The following is a 6,533-nucleotide window of genomic DNA, read 5'->3' on the forward strand; positions in this document are numbered from 1 at the left end:
CTTTACCTAACATATGCAATCAGTGTAACCTGGCTTTTTGTACTCTCAATGAATCCTAACAATAAAAAAAATAAAAATATAAAAACAGTTAAGGACTCCATTCCATTCACAGTAGTGCCAAAGAAGATGAAATATTAGGGAATTTATCTAATGAAGGACGTGAAAGATCTCTATAAAGAGAACTATGAAACTCTAAGAAAAGAAATAGCTGAAAATGTTAACAAATGGAAAAACATACCATGCTCATGGCTGGGAAGAATCAACATTGTTAAAATGTCCATACTACCCAAAGCAATATACAATTTTAATGCAATCCCTATTAAAGCTCCACTGACATTAAAGATCTTGAAAAAACAATACTTCGTTTTATATGGAATCAGAAAAAAACCTTGAATAGCCAAGACATTGCTCAGAAATAAAAACAAAGCAGGAGGAATCACGCTACCAGACTTCAGACTATACTACAAATCGAAAGTGATCAAAACAGCATGGTATTGGCACAAAAACAGAGAAGTAGATGTCTGAAATAGAATAGAGAACCAAGAGATGAATCCAGCTACTTACCATTATTTAATCTTTGACAAGCCAATTAAAAACATTCAGTGGGGAAAAGATTCCCTATTTAACAAATGGTGCTAGGTGAACTGGCTGGCAACCTGTAGAAGACTGAAACTGAACCCACACCTTTCAACATTAACCAAGATAGACTCTCACTGGATCAAAGATTTAAACTTAAGACATGAAACTATAAAAATACTAGAGGAGAGTGCAGGGAAAACCCTTGAAGAAATCGGTCTGGGCGAGTATTTTATGAGGAGGACCCCCCGAGCAATTGAAGCAGCTTCAAAAATACACTACTGGGACCTGATCAAACCAAAAAGCTTCTGCACAGCCAAGAACACAGTAAGTAAAGCAAGCAAACAGCCTTCAGAATGGGAGAAGATATTTGCAGGTTATTTTTTTCGACAAAGGTTTAATAACCAGAATTCACAGAGAACTCAAACATATAAGCAAGAAAAGAACAAGTGATCTCATCACAGGCTGGGCAAGGGACTTGAAGAGAAGCTTCTCTGAAGAAGACAGGCGCACAGCCTACAGACATATGAAAAAATGCTCATCATCTTTAATCATCAGAGAAATGCAAATCAAAACTACTTTGTGATATCATCTAACTCCAGTAAGATTAGCCCATATCACAAAATCCCAAGACCAGAGATGTTGGCGTGGATGTGGAGAAAAGGGAACACTTCTACACTGCTGGTGGGAATGCAAATTAATACATTCCTCTTGGAAAGATGTTTGGAGAACACTTAGAGATCTAAAAATAGATCTGCCATTCAATCCTATAATTCCTCTACTAGGCATATACCCAGAAGACCGAAAATCACATCATAACAAAGATATTTGTACCAGAATGTTTATTGCAGCTCAATTCATAATTGCTAAGTCATGGAAGAAGCCCAGGTGCCCATCAATCCATGAATGGATTAATAAATTGTGGTATATGTACACCATGGAATATTATGCAGCCTTAAAGAAAGATGGAGAATTTACCTCTTTCATGTTTACGTGGATGGAGCTGAACATATTCTTCTTAGTAAAGTATCTCAAGAATGGAAGAAAAATTATCCAATGTACTCATCCCTACTATGAAACTAATTTGTGGCTTTCACATGAAAGCTATAACCCAGTTACAACCTAAGAATAGGGGGAAGGGGGAAAGAGAGGGAAGGGAGGGGAGAGGTGAGTGGAGGGAGGGTGATTGGTGGGATTACACCTGTGGTGCATCTTACAAGGGTACATGTGAAACTTAGTAAATGTAGACTATAAATGTCTTAACACAATAACTAAGAATATGCCAGGAAGGCTATGTTAATCAGTGTGATGAAAATGTGTCCAACAGTCTATAAAACCAGTGGATGGTGCCCCATGGTCACATTAATGTATACAGCTATGATTTAATAAAAAATAAAAATAATATAAAACTGGAAGTGCAGCCAGGGAGCTGGCGGGTGGCTGTGGGGTGCGGGTGGCCATCGGGCCATGCGCAGGAGTAGCAGCAGCCACTGCCCTGCACCACTGCACAATGTGCGAGTGCGAATGGCACGAGCTGGAGGGAGCATTTCAGGAATTTCAGGAGACACACAGGGTCTACAAGCAAAAGCTGGAGGAGCTGAGTGCACTGCAGACTCTGGGCAGTGGTTCCAACAGTAAGCAGAAGAAACGTTTCAAGGACCTGACACACACACTCCAGAGAGGCAAGCACCACGCCAGTTAGAGGAGGGGGAGCTCATTAAGCAGATCTCTACCGACTTCAAGGAACTGCAGAATGTCTTCTTTGACCTGGGGGCCTACTGCCCAAGAAGAACGGGCTCTACCTGAATCTGGTGCTCGGCATTGTGAACGTGACTCTCCCCAACAACCAGGCCAAGTTTGCCAGCAAGGACGAGTATGAGAAATTCAAGCTCTACCTGACTGTCATCCTGCTCCTGGGTGCTGTGGCGTGTCGATTTGTGCTCCACTACAGGGTGACCCGTGAGGTCTGTAATTTCATGCTGGTGTGATATGCGCCCTGACGATCCAGGAGAGCATCCTCATCAGCAATGGCTCAGGAATTAAAGGCTGGTAGGCGTCTCACCATTACGTCTCCATATGCCTGTCCAGAGTGATGCTGACCTGGCCTAAAGGACTGATTTATCATAAGTTCCCAAATCAGTTTTTAGCATTTTTAGTTTTTCAGAGCTATGTCCAATTCCTACAATATTATTACCAGAGGGGCTGCCTCTACCGGGTGCAGGCCCAAGGGGAGAGGAATCACCTGGACCTCAGTGTGGAGGGCTTCCAGCCCTGGATGTGGCACAGCCTCACCTTCCTCCTGCCTTTCCTCTTCTGTGGCCACTTCTGGCAGCTCCACAATGCAGTCAAAGCACAAGGAATGCAGAGCATGGCAGGTGTTTGTGCTGGTGCTCACGTTCCTCCTCCTCTTCCTCAGCAATTTCTTGACCACACTCAAAGTTGGGTACACTAAACTCCAGAACAGAAACAAGACCAAGAAGGCTTGAGACTCCTGTGCCCCTTCAGCTCCTGGACTTTGAGACTGCTGGGGAGCCTGGTGGCACCTGGGCTGCTGAGCGCCCCCAGCAGTGCCAGGCTGTAGCTATCTCAGGGGACACTGGCATCGCTGTAGGGCCCAGGCCTGGTCCCTACCAAACACAAGGAATGTGAACCCTGCCTGTGCGCACAGTATTATAACATATTTAATACCAGGTTCTCCTGAGGCCCCAGCCGAGACTGGGCTACTCTTCCTGAGGGAGAAGCCTGAAGCCTCAGGAAGCCCCACTCCTATCATTTGAACTTCTCACTTTGGATGTGTCTCATGGGGGTTGGATTTCTGCGGACCTGCTACTTACTGAGTCCCAGGCAGGACAGTGGAATGAAGCCCTCCAAGCTCATGCCTGCAGAGCCTCCCCTCTCCTGGGGCCTTGACCTCTGCTATAAGCTCCACTCCCTGCAGCAGAAGCTATCAAGTTCTCAGAGAACCACTGTCCTTTGGATACTTTTATGCTTCCTGCCTTGCCCATCTGTGGCCACCTGGGTGGTTCTCAGGGTCCAAGGGTCACCACCTGTGGGTGTCACAGAGCCTGTGGGCTCTGAGGGACCCTGGAAGCTCCATCCCTCTCGGGTTGCCTGATGCCCCCCGATGTAAAATTTACTTTTACAGCATCTCATGAAGTAAATATCTAGGCATTTAATTAATAGTTGAGGGACAATCAGTTATCACAAGTCTTCTAACAGAAAAATATAATACCATCTATGAAGTAATCATCCCCCCCAAAAATCAAACCTAAATCTAGTCAAGTCTCTAAATTCATCAACCAATATATAAGAAATACTGCAACGGGGGCAGCGCCTGTGGCTCAGTGGGTAGGGCGCCGGCCCCATATGCCGAGGGTGGTGGGTTCAAGCCCAGCCCCGGCCAAACTGCAACAAAAAATAGCTGGGTGTTGTGGCGGATGCCTGTAGTCCCAGCTACTGGGAGGCTGAGGCAAGAGAATCACCTAAAGCCCAGGAGTTGGAGGTTGCTGTGAGCTATGTGACACCATAGCACTCTACCAAGGGCGATAAAGTGAGACTCTGCCTCTACAAAAAAAAAAAAAAGAAAGAAAGAAATACTGCAACAAAGGGACATGTTAAAATATACTGAAGATATGCAATAATAAAAATCCAGATTGTGAGACATTCAGGAAGAATAATTTAATTTCTTTAACAAATAACTTGTAAGGGAAAAAACAGTGGGGGGACCTAGCAATTTAAAAGGTTTATGAAGGCTCAGTGCCCGTAGCATAGTGGTTATGGCATCCGCCACATACACCAAGGCTAGAGGGTATGAACCCAGCCCTGAACAGCTAAACAACAATGACAACTGCAACAAAAAAAAATAGCTAGGCGTTGTGGCAGGCACCTGTAGTCCTTGCCTCCAGGCTGAGGCAAGAGAATCGCTTAAGCCCAAGAGTTAGAGGTCGCTGTGAGCTGTGATGCCGTAGTGCTCTATCAAGGGTGACATAGTGAAACTGTCTAAAAATAGTGAGACTCTGTCTAAAAATAAATAATAATTAAATAGTTATGAAACATAACCAATAACAATCCATTGACCTTATTCAGACCTTAATATTTAAAAACTATTAAAACTGTTATATTATTATATAATTGGGAAACTGAATATTGACTCAAAAATATTTAATATTTTAATACATTAAATTTTTAAGTTCAATAATAAAATTGTGGGGTTTTTTTAGGAAAAAAAGAGGTGGTATGTATTTGTGTGTGTACATGTGTATTTATGTACATATGTAACTGTATATATAATATTAAACCACACCCACATATAATATATATAATAATTCTGGATTTTAGAAAGGTCTGGGATTTTCTTGTAACCCACAAAGGAAAGTAGGAAGTGGGTTAAAGTCTTGATGTGGAGAAAAGACTATTATTTAGAGCATAAGAGAATGGGTTATTGGGGGAAAAAATGCAAACAGGATCATTTGGGAGCTTGTTTGTAGTATCCAGATGATAGATGATATTAACCTGGACTAAGGTAATAAATCAAAGTAGAAGAATTTGAGATACATTTTAGAGATGATTTTGACAGTGAATTCAATGCCAAGGTCAGGAAAGGAGAGAATGAAATATGACTTCTAGATTTCCGGTTTGAATAACTAAGTAGATGTGGTGTCACTTACTGAGGTGGAGAAAATTTAATGTGTCAGAAGGACAGACTGGTGGGGAACAGAGTTCAGTGACATTTTTGGCATTTTGACTTTGATATTTTCATGAGATATTCATGAATACATCAAGTAGATAATTGCCAAGGACAGATCCTATAATTTGGGATAAAAGTATATCAATGAAAGGATGATTTTTAAATTCAGGGGAATTAATAAGCCCTGTATTCAGGTTGAGTATATTTAAGACAGACATTTATTGAACACTAATATATCAATAAATCAATAAATTTATAGTCTAGATGGCAGAAACAAGTCAATGGCAAATCCTGTGATCAAATATAGGCAAAGGCAAGTGTCGGGTGGAGTGAAACCTGGGTCCCTCTCTACCCTGCTCCCCATCCAGCTACAGAGGATGAACTCTGAGTAAGAGTCAACAAGTTTAAAATAAACGATGTCTGAAATACTGTCACAAACTGAACTCTTCAACTTCCTCCAAAGGAAATCATCATTTTTGTTGATAACATCATTCTTCCAGCCTAGTTTTCTCAAAGACTGAATTTAAAGAGCTTCAGACACTGGGTAAAAAGTCATGGCCTGCATCTTGGACGCTTTCAGTACCAGGAACAGATGGGGCCTGAAGCTTCTGGTCAGAGCAGCCACAGGCAAACTAGAATCCAGTTTTCCTTGAGTCTGCAGGGAAAGGGTGGTCCCAGAGTGCACTCTCACCGCTTCACAAGGCCTGTTTATGCAACCCCAAGAGCCCGTCCAAGTTTTCTCCCACCCTAAATGCACAGGCTATGAGTGAGTGCTGGTTTATAGGCACAGCTGATCCCAATCTCCTACTTGTCATGTCCTAATGTTTTATGATGTGTTGAGATGACCCCTGGCAAAAAAAAGACTCTGTGTAAATGCCTTTTATTATTTTCTTGTTTGTGATGCATCGGGCTAGAGGATGTGTGTAACCTGATCAACCCAGTAAAAATTTTAATCTCTTCTATTTTTATGGCCTTCCAGGAAAAAAAAAATCCATTTAGGGGAAACGTAATGACTTTCAGAACTAATTCTCAAACATCCTACCAGCACATTACCAAAAATGGGGCCCAGCCCGGTCAGGAGTCCCCACTCCTCTAAAAGTTTTCCTAATAGGTTTTGTTGGGGAGTGGTGTTTTCCAGGGCTTGGGAAGCAGAGGCTTTGGGTGGTGGAAGGGATGAAGCGGGTCACTAAGAGTGTATGTCTGTGTACAGGAGGGATGGGGGTCAGACTCAGGAGTTAAGGGCACTCAACTCACTATTGGGATGACATCT

At 42.6% G+C, this 6,533-nt stretch overlaps 1 pseudogene; it reads left to right on the forward strand.

The window, feature by feature from the left end:
- The first annotated feature begins 2,086 nt into the window (after positions 1-2,086).
- Positions 2,087-3,062, forward strand: LOC128584282 (transmembrane protein 120B-like; annotated as a pseudogene).
- The last annotated feature ends 3,471 nt before the right edge of the window (positions 3,063-6,533 follow it).

The sequence above is a fragment of the Nycticebus coucang genome, chromosome 4 (genome assembly GCF_027406575.1).
Source record: "Nycticebus coucang isolate mNycCou1 chromosome 4, mNycCou1.pri, whole genome shotgun sequence".
In the NCBI taxonomy this organism is placed as follows: Eukaryota; Metazoa; Chordata; class Mammalia; order Primates; family Lorisidae; genus Nycticebus; species Nycticebus coucang.